Source organism: Lethenteron reissneri, chromosome 12, assembly GCF_015708825.2.
Source record: "Lethenteron reissneri isolate LAM-NWPU_2019-01 chromosome 12, ASM1570882v1, whole genome shotgun sequence".
In the NCBI taxonomy this organism is placed as follows: Eukaryota; Metazoa; Chordata; class Hyperoartia; order Petromyzontiformes; family Petromyzontidae; genus Lethenteron; species Lethenteron reissneri.
Window position 1 is genome coordinate 10,399,125 of NC_083790.1, and position 17,558 is coordinate 10,416,682.

General features: G+C 50.6%; 1 protein-coding gene across 1 annotated transcript in view; it reads right to left on the reverse strand.

Moving 5' to 3' along the window:
* The window catches only part of LOC133341894 (acyl-CoA dehydrogenase family member 10-like), a 110,641-nt gene extending 104,494 nt beyond the window's left edge, over positions 1-6,147 (reverse strand). Inside the window, 1 exon segment of the mRNA XM_061550705.1 lies at positions 6,000-6,147. The gene's annotated coding sequence lies outside the window, so the exon portion shown is untranslated.
* Between the last annotated feature and the right edge of the window lie 11,411 nt (positions 6,148-17,558).

Below are 17,558 nucleotides of genomic sequence, written 5' to 3' on the forward strand. Positions count from 1 at the left end.
CCCGATTTCTCACAACCCTTTCTCCTCGACACGGACGCCAGCGACACCGGGATTGGCGCTGTGCTATCACAGGTCAATGATGGTATCGAAAGAGTGGTGGCATATGGGAGTCGTGTGTTATCACCGTCTGAACAACGATATTGCGTGACGCGCCGGGAAATGCTGGCCTCGTACATTTTGTGCAGGTATACCATCCGTACCTCTATGGGAGGACGCCTCCCTACTCAGACTGCAGAGCCGTGTTGTTGTTCTGGACGAGGGAGTGCTCATGAAATGGGATGCTGACCTTCAACGCTATGCACTGGTAGTTCCACGCGTCCTACGGGGGAAGGTTATAAGACTGCAGCACGAACGGTTGATGCACCTTGGGGTTCGTAAGACGTTGGCTACCCTGAAGTTTCATTTTTTTTGGCCGGGCATGGCCGATGATGTGCATAACGTTTTGCAGGGGTGCACCGAATGTGCTCGCCGGAAATCTCCCTCGAAGACAGATCGCCCGCCTCTGAAGTCCATTGTTGTGTCACGGGTGAACGAACTCGTCACACTGGATATCCTCGGTCCGTTTCCCACCACACCGCGGGGGAACAGATATTTATTGGTTGGTGAAGAATATTTGACCCGTTGGCCAATGGCCTGGCCACTACAGAACCAATCGGCGCAGGTCATTACGGACGTGTTCCTTCAGGGTTACGTGCTGGATAAGGGCGCTCCTGAACGTCTTTTAACGGACCAGGGCAAAAATTTCTCCTCCAAACTGCTGAAGGATGTCTGTGGCCAATTGGGTACCCGGAAGGTCCCCACGTCTCCCTATCATCCCCAGACGGATGGTATGGTGGAGAGGTTACATAAGACCCTGACTTCAATGTTATGTCAATGTGTCAACGTATCCCAGTCCGACTGGGACTTGCAATGTATGGGCGGGAGCGCGACCCAACAATTTACGCGCAGCTCAGACCGACACAACAATGTGCTAAAATGGCTGACCCCATGCGGCTTACCCTGCAACGGTTGGCAGAGGCTCGGGAGGCGGCTAAGGGCCACTCGGCCTTGAGGCAGGCGGCCAACGAACGGCTTTTCAAACCAAGTCTGTCCTCGACAATATGGGCACCGGGAGACAAAGCGTGGCTCCACTGCCCCCAGGTCCCAACGGGCACCTCCCCCAAATTGCACAGGCCATGGCAGGGGCCTGTGGAAGTGGTGGAAGTCAGGAGTCCTCAATTCGTGCGGGTTCAATTGGGCTGTCACCGTTGGTTTGTGTACCCGTCGCGGCTGAAACTTTTTTTTTCACCTGATGTGGACTCGTCATCTCCACTTTCCGAGGGCCGGGTGTTGGGTCAGCCTGATGAGCTGGAGCGCGCGTTGGCTGATGTCTCGCCTCAGGACATTTGTATGATTCTGCCCACAGGGCCTACGTGCCTAGCGCCCTCGACGTCGCAGGGGGTTCCGATCCATGGAAAACGAGGAAGTTCGAGGACACCATCACCTGACCCGCCGCTTGACACGTTCCCGCCTCGGGAGATGCCAGGGGCTTCGGGTCATCCTCCAGCCGTTCCCGGATCCTCCAGGGGACCTGTGGGACCCTCGCTTGACGGACCAGTGTTGAGGACTCGGGCAAAGACTGCACGATTTAAATGACCATTTAGGGTCCAGGAGCACCGGCACTCGGCAGTCGTGGGTGCCAACCAAGGCCACATGGATCAATGGCTGATCCGGGCTCATCGTGTGTTCGGGCACGGTTTCATAAAGGGGGGGGGGGGGTGATGTAGGGACGTAAATGGTGTCCCTCGGGTGTGACTATTGTGAGGAGACGTGCTCCCTTACCTGCACTTGCCTGCCGATGGGGACTCGAGGGGCCTGTCACGTTGGCTTGGGTGCTATCGGGAGAGTCAGGGGAAGTGACGTGGCAAGAGCCGGAGTGGGGCCACGCTCGGGGAAGGGAAAGGGAAGAGGCGGGGCCTTGGGACAGTGTGGGACAGTGAGTGTGGGGCTCGGATGGTGGATAGTCACGCCGGTGGAAGCGGGAGCGGAGAGTGTTGGATGTAATTTACAGCGAAACGTCGTCGTACTACTCAAATTGTAAATGTTGTGGGTCCACTCTTCAACACACCAGTGGGCTGAAGTAGTGGATTATTTGTCTATTGTTAACGTGACACATTTTTTACTGATTGGCCGTGTCTGGTAGTGGAGGGTTGCGACACATTTATAAATAATGCGTTCTATTCTAGATTTGAACGCGTTCTAACCCAAAAACATTTTATTATGAAGAGTTTGTGGAGTGATCCACCAACCCTAGCTGCTGCCTCTGCAGCGCTGGGTCACAGGCAGCCACCCGCAAGTCCCCGCAATGGCTCTCGATCGTCTGCTATTATTGTGTTGGTGCCTTTTGAACCACTGTGCTGTTATAGTGCTATCGTTCAAAATATTCATCACATTCTGGGGCAGGTTATCACTACCATACGGCTTTACAGCTGCTGCTGCTGTTGTGCGTGTGCAATCCCGCGTCTCGATCCACTGCTGGATGAGGAAGCCTCCCTCTCCACGCCTTATGGGGCCGCCATACGTTGACCATACTTGACCACGCGGGTCGACCCGAGTGCGGCACAGCGGCGTGGGATGTTGCCCACACCACCTATAGCACCTGTTATGCACGGCGATGGGTCGCCCATCCAACGCAGTGCCCAGGCTCAACCCTGGCTTAGCTTCTCGTCTCGAGCAAGATGGGGCGCGCGCGATCACAGCATTTAAACCGTGGTTACAAAGCAATTACTTTACCGAAAGAACCAAAGAGTATGGATTCCTGCAGTCACGAAAGCTTCAAATCAAGATACACAGCAATTATTTATTTTCTTCCTACGGTTGTTATGTAGCTATTAGCCTTGCCACTATTGCATTACCAGCCGTCACATCATGGTTTATCTTGCAAAGAATACCGTAGTCGCGTTATCGTTAAGGGGCCGTCCATAAATGACGTCACGCGATTTTGGCCGATTTTTGTCCCCACCTCACACGGCGTCACAAAAAGTCAAACCCCCCTCAAATATGACGTCACGAAGCTCTGCCCCCCCCCCAAAACCATATTTCCATTTTGAAAATAAAACATGCTTCAAATCACTTTAAACTATTGTCATTGTAGCGCGTATTTAACGTGGCGCTGCACTCTGATGTTGTAGGAAAAAACACGTATAAAAAGGTGGCGTTGGAAAGCTGAAATTTAGCATAAAATTCACTTGAAAATATTCAACGTCTAACTAAAATTGCAGATGTTCAGAATATTATCTTGAAATTCTCTTATAATTTTAAAATATTGAAAAGTAATTCTAACTATAAAAAAATACTTGAAACTTTGTAGTAGAACGAAGCAAACTTGAGACTACAATTATAACAATCACATAATCATTCCACAGAATGAAAAGCCCTGGTAGAATTATCAAAATCAAAATGTTTAAAAAATGTTTAACATTTTTTACAAAATGTATGCTTCTCCATTCTCCCATGGAGAAGCAAAATGCTCCTTCAGGGAATAAATAAAAGGTGATCTTAGTAAATTTAAATAATCAAATAGTCAATAATGAAATTAATCAAAACTAGTGTTGTTATAAAATTCTATTTAATACAGTAGAACGTGTTGTTTATATTTAGAGTTGCTCATTTTGATGTGAAGTCACATTTCCCCCCCTCCCCCCCCCTCGTCACACCTCGTCACAAATGTTTGACTCCCCTCCCCCTAGGTGTGTGACGTCATTTATGGACGACCCCTAAATTTCTGTACCGCGATCGCATCGTTCACCGCGAACGTGAACGGTGATTGGGAGGGGGGCTATGGGGCCGTCCATAAATGACGTCACTCGATTTTGGACGATTTTTTACCCTCCCCCTCGTTACGCGGCGTCACAAAAAGTCAGACCCCCCTCAAATATGACGTCACAAAGCTCTGCCCCCCCCCCCCCAAAAATAAAACATGCTTGAAATCGCTTTAAACTATTGTCATTGTAGTGCGTATTTAATATGGCGCTGCACTCTGATGTTGTAGGAGAAAACATGTATTTAAAAGTCAATTTAATTAAGAAGAACGTGTTGTCCACATTTACTTAAAAGTTGCGCACTGTGATGTGATGTCACATTTCTCACCCCCCCCTCGTCACACATCGTCACAAATGTCTGACCCCCCCCTCCCCCCACGTGCGTGACGTCATTTATGGACGGCCCCAATCAGCGCGAGCGGTTGGCCACAGTCGGGCGCCGTGGTGGCGTTTTTACGAGAGTTGTGTCACAAGCGCGTCGTTTCTCGAGTGAGGGCAAGAGGGCATTAAACTAAAGAAGTTTAATCTTGATTTGAAGCTTTCGTGACTGAGGCTCGCGCTGTCTCGAACGTTGGCACGAAGCTCGCCAGGCCGCGGGTCTGACTGGGTGGGGCAGCAGACAGGCGACCACGGGAGGCTGCAGACCAAAGCACCCGTTCATAGTCGAGGTTTTTTTTTACTGGCGAAACGTCGTACTCGGATTGTAAAAGTTGTGGCTTGGCTCTCCAACACACCGGTGTGCTGTACTAGTGACGAATTGGCACGTTCTGTATACGTGACAACCATTACTAGTTGACTGTGTCAACTAGTAATGGATAAGATTGGTCGCGAAAGCCTACGTGTTAAAAGGTTTTTGAGGTTAGATCGCGTTATTATAAATGTGTCGCAACCCCTCCACCACCCGACACGGCCAATCAGTAACAATGCGTCACGTTACCAAAACGCCAATTTGTTACTTCAGCCCACTGGTGTGTTTGAAGAGTGGATCCATAACATTTAGAATTTGAGTACGACGTTTCGCTGGTAATTACATCCAGCATCTTCAGGCGATTTGCCAGAATAGTGGTGGAGGATTGCAAAACATTTATCATAAAGCGATCTAATCCAAAAACCTTTATGAATACTGGTCGCCAAAGCCTACGTGTTAAAGAGGGCATGTCTTCCGACACGCCCCCCCCCCTTTATACTGGATTCAGAATAGTTATGATGGAGGAATCCGATGAGGCATAACGCTCTTTTTTTTCTCGCAGATGTCCGGCAGGTGCAGGTCAGAACGTTACATCAACAAACATTGCAAAAAAAAAACCACGATATGTATACAAACAAAAGTCAACTTTTTTTAAACAGGTAAATAAAGTCTACTGAGCTATTAGCTTCTTTTTCAGAAGCGACCTGGTCACAAATGATACCTCAACGATGTGGCTCATCATGTGGAAATGTATAGCAGCCAAATAATCTAAACTCACATTTCTCACATTAAACACTGTGAATTGGACATTGAGTCAGGCCAATAGGAAAACATGACTCAATTGCCTAACTCACAAATACGAAGTAGGCGTCATCACAGCGATTATTCACCACTTCACTACTCCTGACAGAAATTATCTGGCTAAAAAGAAGAGATACCTCATTGTTAAACTATGGCTGTTGCACTCCAATAACGTCAGCCATACGACGCAGGAGATCCCTGGGTTTGATCTTCCACGAAGCTCATGGCCCACCCTAAACCGCATCCACACAAACCATGGCAGATGCGGATACCTGGTGCACAAACGGACAACAAAAAACTCCAGCAGTGTGCGACTGCGGTCATCCAGAACAGACCGTACAACGTAAAACGACGCAATGCCCCCGATCCACAAACATGCGGCGATAGACCACTCCGCTGCTCCTGACGCGGTTTGTCTGGGCTTGACCACCTGAATGTGAAATCGTAAGTCATTGCTCTGCGTCTACATCAGCCGTACGAAAGAAGCAGTATTGAGAAATAAGACGACCAATTATGTTGGTGATGCTGCTCCTGCTGCTGCGTTGGCAGTGGTGCACAAGCACAGTGAACAAACAAAAGCTCAACATTTTGGTAATAAAATAGGCAACGTTTTTGGCAATGACCCTTCTCAATCACGCAGAAATTCCAAAAAACGTCAATCTACCACGTGTGTCGTTATCACAGTCATATGTACTATTTGTTAGAAATACCTTAAGGTAGCTTTAGACTTTTCGGAAAGGCGCCATAAGAAAAGTGAAAAGAAAAATGCACTACATTGATCGATTATTTATTATTTAAAAAAATGTTTTCTTATAAAGACTACAGAATACATTTTTTTGTTATTCTTAAAAACTCATTCTGAAACTTATAACTGTACGTGAGAACATGGCGAACAGGAAAGTTTGTGGGCAAAAGGACACACTGGCTGGACTTTGTTGTCTTAAGGTCATTCAATGTAACAGCTGTACGCAGGGGGAAAAGTGTGTTATATTGTGTAAATATTTATACTGTCATAAAACATTGGGTTAATGTGTACGCTGTATTATGAAAAAAGAGTAATAGAAATGAAAGAAAAAAGATAGATGTATGTTTGAAGGGAGCTGTGATTTCGTGTGTTACCTCGCACAATGTCGACACGAAAGAGAAATGGACCCTCACCCCCACCGAACGCGTGTGACTTGGTACGGTCGATCGCGCGCTACTTAATAAATAAATAAACGAAAACTGCACAAAATAATTAAAGTAATTTCAAGTTGACAGATGGGGAAAAAGGAATATGGTGTGCAAGTTACTGCTTAGGATGAAGGTAAACCTGGATCTCCTTTAATTTGGGGTTGCAAGTGAAGGTGATGAAGAGATGGGGCGTGGCATATTGGCTGATGTACGTCATAGCACCCTGAGTCTTTTCATGCACGTATCTTGGTGGAGCTGTGAAGGATGAAGGCAAAATGACTAATCAGCCCACATTGTGACCATTTGCATCTCCTTCGACATTGATGGCATCCCAGAGATGAGCATACTGGTCACACGCAGGCGGTTTTGATTCAGTTGAATGTAAAGAAGGCGCTCACTCTCAATGTTGGCATACTCATCGACAACATACTGGTGAAAGAGGTTGGCGCACCATAATATGTGGTTTCCTCCTCTGTCCATGATCACGAAGGAATAGAAGTTTTTTTTAGAGGAGACAGTTTTGTGATGATGTCTTTGTCCTACAGCTTTGTAATTAGAGGAATGTTGACGTGGTACCCATCTTGGCCTTGCCACAGGAAAATGTGTTATTGTAGGACATTGTATGCTCTGTTAGTGTCAGGAAATCGTGCGATGGTGTTTTCTTGGTATGGAAGAACAATGTATCTCTCACAATGTCCCTCACCCACCGTAAGAAAGCAAGGTCAACACTATTTGGGACATTGAACCTCCCTGCGTGCTCCCTGCTTTGGTGGAAAGGTGCGGTATGGCAAAATATAAATGGGTGATGTTCCCACGAATGTAACAAAATGATAGACGAAATACAATGGGCTGTAGCTAAGAAAGTCCAACGTATTTAGCAGTATAACATATTAATCAGCATCGCAGTACTACATATCAGTAAAAAGCATGCCGTGAGCAATCGAAACAATAGAAATGCATTGAAGAAATAAGCTGAAACAAGTGTACATTAAAGAGCAGCAGTACCCACAGGTAAGTTGAGAAGCAGGCTACAGTCTATATTATAGACTGCCAGTACGCCGACTCAATGACATAAGCATTTCTACAGTCGACATGCAAAGCTGGCAATACGGTCAGCAGCTGAAAAAGCAGGAAACAGTTGACATGAAAGGCTGGCAGTACACTGAGTGAGGTAAAGAAGCAGGCAACAGATTATAGACTGGCATACACTCACAATGGGCAAAAGCAAAATTAGCAGTGTAGATATTAGTGTCAGTGCACTGACGTTAATTAGCAAGCAGCAGGTCACAGCAGACTGGCAGTACACCGTCTCAGCGTCATAAAAACACAGTCAAAAAAGGAAATATTTAGCAACCTAATAATTAAATTGTAGTTTTGTGCACACAAACATTATCATTGTAATATCTGCCAACTTCTTATTCTTAGGTTTTTTTCGGTAAAGTCACGTAGGTAAAACATCAAAATTAATGAAAAAAAAATAAAAAAAATCACGACGTTTCGGAGGCAACACAAGTCTCCGTGAAAGTGTCATCCACATACCTTTGTCATCTGGCCACATGGCCTCCCAGCATTGAACCACTTCTTGGACCACATCAATTCTAGACACCCATCCATCAGATTCACCATGGAAGTGGAGAAAGACGGTAAACTACCATTCTTGGATATTCTGTTTGAGAGGAGGCCTGACGGATCCTTGGGACATTCTGTCTACAGGAAAGCCACCCACACAGATTCCTACTTGAAACCGGATTCCCACCACCACCCATCTCAAAAGAATTCTCTCATCAAAACGCTATACCACAGAGCCCATGGCATTTCTGACAAACACCACCTGACCGGTGAATTAAGACATGTACATCGGGCCCTCAGGATGAACGGATACTCTGACCGTACTATCCGCCAAGCTGTTTCTCCCACCACACAGAAACAGCCACATGAAACTCCGACCAAAACTATCACGTTACCATAAATAGCAGGCGTGACCAAAAAGATCTCCAAAATTCTAAACAAACATAAGATCCAAGTCCGATTCAGTACAGTGCATAAAATCCGTGATCTGATTCCATCTGTGAAGGATGTCGTTCCTGACTTACAGTATCCTGGAGTCTACAAATTGAGTTGCATTTGTGGTGATTGCTACATTGGAGAAACGAAACGTCATGTTTCTGATCGTGTCCGCGAGCACAAGTCAGATCTGAAACACGGCAGAACTGATTCTTCTGCCATTGCCGATCATTGCTACAACTCGGTGGGCTCTCATAAAATTGTCTTTTCCGAGACCAAGGTTCTCTGCAAACCTCCCGGCTACCATCAAAGGTTTGTACACGAAGCCATATAAATATACAAACACAGACATAATTTCAACCGTGATGATGGGTACAAACTTAGTAATCATTGGAAAGATGTTATCAACCACGCAAAAAAGACTTAATTACACTTTTTTGGACCATCTTATCTGACAGTCACTATTTTACTTTACTTTACCGAGTGTTAACATCCCCAGTGTTTAACAGTACTCTCTTCATTGTTCAGCCAGCATTGGTGAAGTATGGGAAATGACGGCAGGAACTTCTTGACGGGTAACACACTTTTATTAAATCTTGACGTGTCACAATACAACGTGTGGTCTCTATTCTTTGTACTATACACTCCACTTAACTCGTGTAGACTCTATGCCTCTGGCTACACACAATACACTTGACTCGTGTAGACCCTATGCCTCTGGCTACACACAATACACTTGACTCGTGTAGACCCTATGCCTCTGGCTACACACAATACACTTGACTCGTGTAGACCCTATGCCTCTGGCTACACACAATGCATTCGGCTCGTGTAGACCCTATGCCTATGGCTACACACAATACACTCGCCTCTGGGTTACACAGAGTCCCGGTCCCGTTAGGACAGCGGGACTAGGTACCGCAGGGCCCTATCTCTTCGATCCCCGTCTTCATTCTTCGCTGGTTACATACTGCCCTTACGCCTGTGTGCATCCCCTTTTATAGCCCCTGCTCACGGGAGACGGAGCTGATGCGGACGTCTATGTGAGCATCGCTCCTTAGTTAACCAATCACGACGCGCTCTCTCTACGATCCGTTTTCCCCCAGCGCGTGTTAACACTACTCCACCAATCACACCGCGCTGTCACCTGATCACTCCCTCTCAGCGCGTCACCGGCACACAGCCAATCAGCACCCCGTAACCCACGACCCCGCGCTGACCCCTGATCCTCCACCGTCAGCACGCGTCACCACATACACAGCCAATCATTACGCGCTGGCATACGATCCCTAATCCCAGCGCGTATCACCACTACATCACCCCCTCCCACATAGCTTGCAGCCGGCCCGGCTGTTAACCAACAACACAACCCAACGTTAACGCAATAAAAAAAAACCCCACCCCCCAGTGTGCCCCGTAACGCAACAACGACAACACAACAACAACACTTAAATAAGAAGCAATATACAGCCCGACGAACAACACAATAAAAGCGAACTCCAGAAACCGAACGCGCCAAGTGTCTCTGTGACTAAACGCAGTGACGAGGCGCTCCGGCTGCCTCGACTCCTCACGTGGTAGGTCATAAAAAGTAGCGCGACCTAGCGCGAGTCCGTCTGGCCGGTCCGTCGTATGGGACGGGACGCTGGCGACCGTCCGGTGGCTCCGGCAGCTCTAGACGGCGCGGATCGGGCCTGGAAGGACCGGCCCCGCCGTGAAGATCCGGCCGCCGATGGTCGGCAGCTGTCAGTTCCGAGACACCTGGGAGCGGATCAGGCGGAGACATGTGAGGGTCAGGCAAAGACATTTCCCCCTTAGGGTCGTCGGTCACGTCACATGCTTGGCCCTCACGACACAAGGGGAGGCCATGTGGAGGCGAGAACGGTTTCAGTCGGGAGGGGTGGACGTACCAACGGCGTTTTCCCCATTTTATCTGAACGCACTGGGGGCGTGCAACCCGCACGACCTCCACGGGTCCCCGCCATGGCTTCAACAATTTAGGCGACGTAGCCAAAGGTGCCTGAGGGCAATGCAGCCAGGCCCTGTCACTTGGTTCCCAGTTGTGCACGGACACCTTTCGTGCACGCAACCGCTCGTTTGCAATTTGGCGAGCCCGCGAATTAAGCCGTGCGGCCTCCCTCGCCTCTGTCAGCTTATGAATATTAAATTTAATATGCTCTGCCAATTTTGAATTAGTTCGTGGTGCGGGCAGGCCCAGCTGCGTTTCCATGGGCGGGTCGGCCTCCCGACCGTACATCAGATAGAACGGGGAAAATCCCGTAGCTGCATGGGGGGCCATTCTATACGCGGCGAGGACCCCAGGGACCTGCAGGTCCCAATCAACATGTGCCTCACACACCTGCTGGCACAGCATAGAAGTCAATGTCCTGTGGAGTCTCTCCACCATCCCGTCCGTCTGCGGGTGGTACGGGGAGGTACGCACCTTCTTAGTACCCAACAGGTCGCACACCTCTTGCAGTAATTTACTCGAAAATTTTTTCCCTTGGTCGGTCAGCAAGCGTTCGGGAGCCCCCTTGTCCAGGACGTAGTCCTGGACAAAGGCGTCCGTCACAGCCGCCGCCGACTGGTTGGCGAGTGGGCACGCCATAGGCCACCGGGTAAAATATTCGACCCCCACCAACAGGTACTTATTACCTCTAGGCGTGACTGGAAAAGGCCCCAGAATATCGAGTGCAACGAGCTCGTTAGTGCGCGAGACCTGAATAGATTGCAGCGGTGGATTAGCTGCCACAGGCGGTGGTTTCCGTCTGGCACACTCAACACAACCCTTCAGAATATTCACCACGTCACTCCCCATTCCCGGCCAATAATAGTCACGCTGAAGCAGGGCAAGCGTTTTGTTAACTCCCAAATGCAAGAGGCGTTCGTGTGCGGCCAAGACAACTTTCCCCCTCACAGCAGAAGGCACCACAATCGCGTGCCGCCGGGACAAACTGTCCCATCTCATTAACAGGCCTTGCTTAAGTACGTAGGAGCCAGTTCGTTCATGGTCACCTTCAGAACCCCCCGTCCTGCGGCGCAATGCTAGCAGGGAGCTGTCCGCCATTTGGAGACGGCCCCACTCAATCAGCGACAATGAGAGCAGCGAGTCCTGACCCCCTGGGGTAGCAGGAACATCCCCAATTGGTGTGCCCGCGGTCGCAACCAACGCCCCCATACCTTCCGTAACTGGCGGTTTACAGCGCGCCGATCCCGATAAGCACGCACATTTGTGACAAGGCAACAATCGCGACAGAGCATCGGCATTTGTATGTCGCAACCCCTTCCGGTATGTAGTCGTGAACTGATAGTCCTGGAGGACTTCCAACCACCGTGACAATTGGCCCGAGGGCTGGGCGACCCGCAATGAATACTGGAGCGCCGCATGGTCCGTCCGGACCGTAAAGTGACGACCATAGAGATATGGTCTGAATTGTTGTACGAAAAAAACAATGGCAAGCAGCTCGCGACGGGTGACGCAGTAGCGCTGCTCTGCCGGCGACAACACCCTGCTACCATAGGCGACCACCCGTTCGACCCCCCCAACGACTTGGGACAGCACCCCCCCAATGCCCGTGTTGCTAGCATCCGTGTCTAGCAAGAAGGGACTCGCAAAGTCAGGATAGCGCAAGGGTGGGGCACCTACCAAGGCGTCCCGGAGGGAGCAGAATGCAGCCTCCTCCTCCGGTCCCCATCGGAACTTCACTCCTTTCGCCGTTAGAGCGTGCAAGGGTTTTGCAATGGTGGCGAAGTGCTCAACGAATCGGCGATAATAAGAAGCAAAACCGATGAAACTGCGCACGTCCGAAACTGACGTGGGCGTCGGCCATGAACTGACACAGTCCGTCTTCGCAGGATCGGTAGAAATCCCCGAAGAGTCGACAATGTGACCCAAGTATCTAACGGATTTACGAAAAAGGTGGCATTTGGCCGGTTTAAACTTTAATTTAGCCGATCGCATTCGCAAGAACACCCCTCTCAATCGCTGGAGGTGTTCTTCAAACGTTTTACTGAAAACAATGACATTGTCAAGGTAAATCAGGCACGTATCCCATTGCAAGCCCGACAAAACCAACTCCATAAGGCGCTGAAACGTCGCAGGAGAGGAGTGAAGTCCCATGGGTAACCGGTTAAACTGAAACAGGCCCCCTGGAGTCCGAAATGCAGTCTTAGGTTTAGACTCTTCCTCGAGTGGCAACTGCCAGAATCCAGATAATAAATCAAGAGTCGAAAAGTATCGCGCACCAGACAATGCATCGAGGGACTCGTCCATCCTGGGGAGCGGATACGCTTCGGCCACAGAGATCTTATTCAGGCGACGGAAATCGACGCAAAATCGCAAGGACCCGTCCTGCTTTTTAACGAGCACAATAGGTGCTCCCCAAGGACTGGAAGAAGGCGAAATAATGTCGGCTTCTAGCATATCGTTAACGGCCGACTGAACATGTTCCTTCTCAGCAGGACTCAGTCGGAAGGGATTTAGCCTGACCGGTGCCGCATCGCCCGTTTCAATGTGGTGGCGTAACAGGTCCGTGCAGCCAATGTCATACTTATGTTTACTGAAGACATCCGAAAATTCAATCAGCAAGCCGCGCAGCGCACCCAACTGTACCGCTGACAAATCGTCAGAGTCCGCGCACAGCGAATCGACCCATTCGAGGTCCTCCTTTGGTTTAACGTTTTGCGTGGGGCTCGAATCAGCCTGCGCAACCAGCCGCTCTTCCGCAGGGACCCGCGCCGCGTGAGCTAGCACGGTGCCCTGCTGAATGACGGCCGGCCGTGACCCAGCGTTTAAAACCATCACAAACGGATCCCTGTCAGCCCCAACCAAAGTGTGAGCCACTGACAAATCGAGACCTCCAACAGCCCTATTAGAAGGAGCCAAAAGCATGCCTTGTTCCGAGGCCTCCCTCACCCATGGTTTCTGCAACCGGAGGGGAATTAACATTTGTGAACCCGGGGGCACGTGCACGGTCTGTGTTGCTAACGCTTGTATCGTAGCGCACGCCGTCCGAATTTCAGTAGGGTTCGTCAAAAAAGAAATACGGCGACCCGATGGTAGTTCAATGCAACGCTGATCAATGAGAATTTTGATGGGCATTTTTGCCAAAAAATCAGTGCCCAATAGACAAGGAACCGCCAGGGAGGACGAAACGAAAACGGGTCCCGACAATTTGATATCTCCAATGCAAATGGACGCCCTAATCTGACCGATAATGCCCAATGATCCCCCGTTAGCGGCGTAAAATGGCACATCCACCGGAAGTAGCGGACGACATTGTACAGGGAGAATGTTATAAATGAGGTCCGATATAATAGTCGCCGATGCCCCCGTGTCCACTAACACCCTGACCTCGACCCCATCAATAGATCCCGTAACGACGGATGAACCCGCTGAGGCAGCCACCATTCTGTGCCCCAACTCCGACCATTTAATGTCTCCCCAGTCCCGGCCGAACCCCCCTCGCCGAACCGAATCCCCGAACCCTACTCGGCCCTCCTCCGCCGCAACGCGACGGCCCATGCGTGTCGAGTGTGCGGGCCGAGCATGTGAGGTGCCGCGACTTGCCGGGGTTTGTAGGGATGACTTGGGGCCTTGTTCGTCGTCCAGCCGAGGTCCCATGGCGCGCTGATGTGGGGCGCGGCAACCGGAGGCCGCAGTTATAACACGTGATGACAGTCGTCGGAGATCTCGGTTGCTCCAGCTTGCGGGCCGATCGCAGAGGCGAACGACCCCCCGACCTCCAGTCCCCCGGTCGTCCCGCGATGAACGCCTCCTCTCGTGGGCTGACGACTTGGGGTACGGTGACTACCGGGCCCGGAGCTGAGGCCACGGCAGCGTTGCAGACGACCCCCTGTTTACGTTGAAGGACCTCGTGCGCTTGTATACTCGTAGCGACCCGTAAGGAAGAAATATCGGTCTCGTCGGCCGTGTTGATGGGGACCCCCAGGTCCTGCGCCAACTTGAGCAGCTGCTCCAAAACCATCGCATCTTGGCCCTCCTCGTCCATACGAGGGAACGCGGCGTTGGCGAGAGCCAGCAACGCCGTGCGATAGGCGAGCACGGTCTCCGTGTCCGCCTTCCGTCTTGCATAAAAATGATGGCGACACGCCGAGGGAGGACCGTAGACCTTGGCCATGAGAGCCAGCGCATCCTTGAGCGAGGAGCGGTCCGACCTGCATGCGGACGTGAAGGCCGCGAGCGCGTTGTCGTCCAGCATGGCAGGCAGTGCCCGTAGTGCCGTAGCGTCGGACCAGGCGGACATCTCCTGATGCGCCAAAAACCTGCGCTGAAATTGGCCCCAGTCCCCGCCTTCCACCTTGAAGGCTGACAACGTGGGAAGGCGCTGTTGAAAGATGAAGTCGTCCTCCGCCTCGTGGTTCCTCTCCGCCGCCCCGTCGGTGTGTAAGATGGCGGCCCCAGTGGCGGGTGTTTGATGGCGGTCCGCAGCGCGCGTTGGTGACGTAAGCGGGCGTGCTTGGAAAACCGCTGCCACGTGGTGATGGCCGTTCCCGCCAAAAGTCGGCGCAGATGAAATGGCGGGAATCGCCAAGTCATTTTGGCAGGAATCTGCGGGGCGACCCTGTAGAATGTCCGCCGCCGTCCCCGCTCCTCCCGACGAGCTGATCTCCGCCAGGATGGACGCGGCGGCGAGCAGCAGCTCCGCCAGACGGGAGTGCGCCTCGCGGAGCACGGCGTCGGACCCCCGTCGCTCGTCCGGCGCCGTCGGCGGATCCTGCAGCGTGGGCAATTCCTCGTCCTCACCCCCCGATGCCAGCTGGCCCGAGTCGTCAAGGTTGTCCCCGCGGTCAATCCCGTGGGTCCGACGGGTCTTCCTTGTATCCATGCTTGGAAGACCGTTTCACTTCTGACGCCAGTTGAAGTATTGGAAATGACGGCAGGAACTTCTTGACGGGTAACACACTTTTATTAAATCTTGACGTGTCACAATACAACGTGTGGTCTCTATTCTTTGTACTATACACTCCACTTAACTCGTGTAGACTCTATGCCTCTGGCTACACACAATACACTTGACTCGTGTAGACCCTATGCCTCTGGCTACACACAATACACTTGACTCGTGTAGACCCTATGCCTCTGGCTACACACAATGCATTCGGCTCGTGTAGACCCTATGCCTATGGCTACACACAATACACTCGCCTCTGGGTTACACAGAGTCCCGGTCCCGTTAGGACAGCGGGACTAGGTACCGCAGGGCCCTATCTCTTCGATCCCCGTCTTCATTCTTCGCTGGTTACATACTGCCCTTACGCCTGTGTGCATCCCCTTTTATAGCCCTTGCTCACGGGAGACGGAGCTGATGCGGACGTCTACGTGAGCATCGCTCCTTAGTTAACCAATCACGACGCGCTCTCTCTACGATCCGTTTTCCCCCAGCGCGTGTTAACACTACTCCACCAATCACACCGCGCTGTCACCTGATCACTCCCTCTCAGCGCGTCACCGGCACACAGCCAATCAGCACCCCGTAACCCACGACCCCGCGCTGACCCCTGATCCTCCACCGTCAGCGCGCGTCACCACATACACAGCCAATCATTACGCGCTGGCATACGATCCCTAATCCCAGCGCGTATCACCACTACATTGGTATAAACATGGGCATTTTCGTTCTTTCTTCTATCATGTGTATCAGGCCTCCCCTCCCCCTCTCTGTCCAATGCGTTGGCGTGTGCAGCAGCAACCGCGTCCAAGCCGTCGTCCATTCTTTTGGCCCCGCCCCCCTCCCCCTCCCGATGTGTTGTACTTGGCACTCCGTGCCGTCTTTGAGCCCCGCCCCCCTCCCTCCTGATACGTTCCATTCATTGGCTACCACATTCTGATGAGCTCCCCCCCTCTCCTCCCCCCTCAACTTGCTTTTAAGGGATTACATCTTGAATCATTGCCTCACTTGATGCAGCTAATCCGGCTGTGACGGTCCCACCTGATGACGGAGACTTGTGTTGCCTCCGAAACGTCGTGATTTTTTATTTTATTTTCATTAATTTTGATGTTTTACCTACGTGACTTTACCGAAAAAACCTAAGAATATGAATCCTTGCAGTCACGAAAGCTTCAAATCTAGAATGCCAACTTCTTGGTTTTTTCGGTAAAGTCACGTAGAAGGGAAGTAATAAAATAATAAAAATTAAACATAATAAAATAATTCTCACGACGTTTCGGCTACAATGCAAGCAGCCGTCTTCAGGTGAAGAATGAGACACTGCCAAGCTAGGAGCTTATATATAAGCTGAGTTGGAGGTGGAAGAAGAGCGCCTTAACAAAAGAATGTACATATCAAGAGGAATTTAGCATATTCATGGAAAATGCGTAGGAGGTGGGCGGGGGGGGGGGTTCAAAGTCATATTATGCCCATGCATTATGCAGAATCAGCAGCACCAAAGGGAGGGGGGTAGCATTAACAAAGGGAGGCCATGTTAATAGTATGTCGAAGCAATGAAACATGTGAATGGGAGAACGGTGGCAGGAGACCCGCAGCGGAGCAAATAATGCATTCCCTGTGGAGAACACAAGATACACATTTAATGCCAGTGAGTGGACTGCGGTCTGAAAGTCACTCATTTTGAACGTGAAGGAGAAATCCCCCCACCCTCCACCGATGACGCGCCTGCTTGGAATGACATTGTGACATGAGATGAACACGTGGGATTAAAAATCTCACTTCACATTGGATGTTAAAAGGTCCTGTGACGTCATTCGCAAGAGTAGGTCGCTGTGCTGGCATCACGATAAATATTTGAAATACTGTAGTCTGTTCTCCTATAACGGCTGCGCGTTTTCTTAACGCGAATTGCACGTCGTGCGATGAATGTGAGGGAACACATTTTTGTTATAACGCGGATGCAAATTGTATATAACGCGATCGAGTGAACAGACGCGCGTCGCGCGAGTAGCAATAAGCGGTGGTACGGTTGCCTCAGCGTGGCATCGCACAAGGCAGTGGGATGCTGCTGGATGATACCCAGGCGCCTCAGTATTTGTTCAGCCTGCGTACGCATCTTGCGTGTTTTCGCGGATTGTGCTTTACCCCCTATATTATATACTAGCTTTACTACCCGGCTTT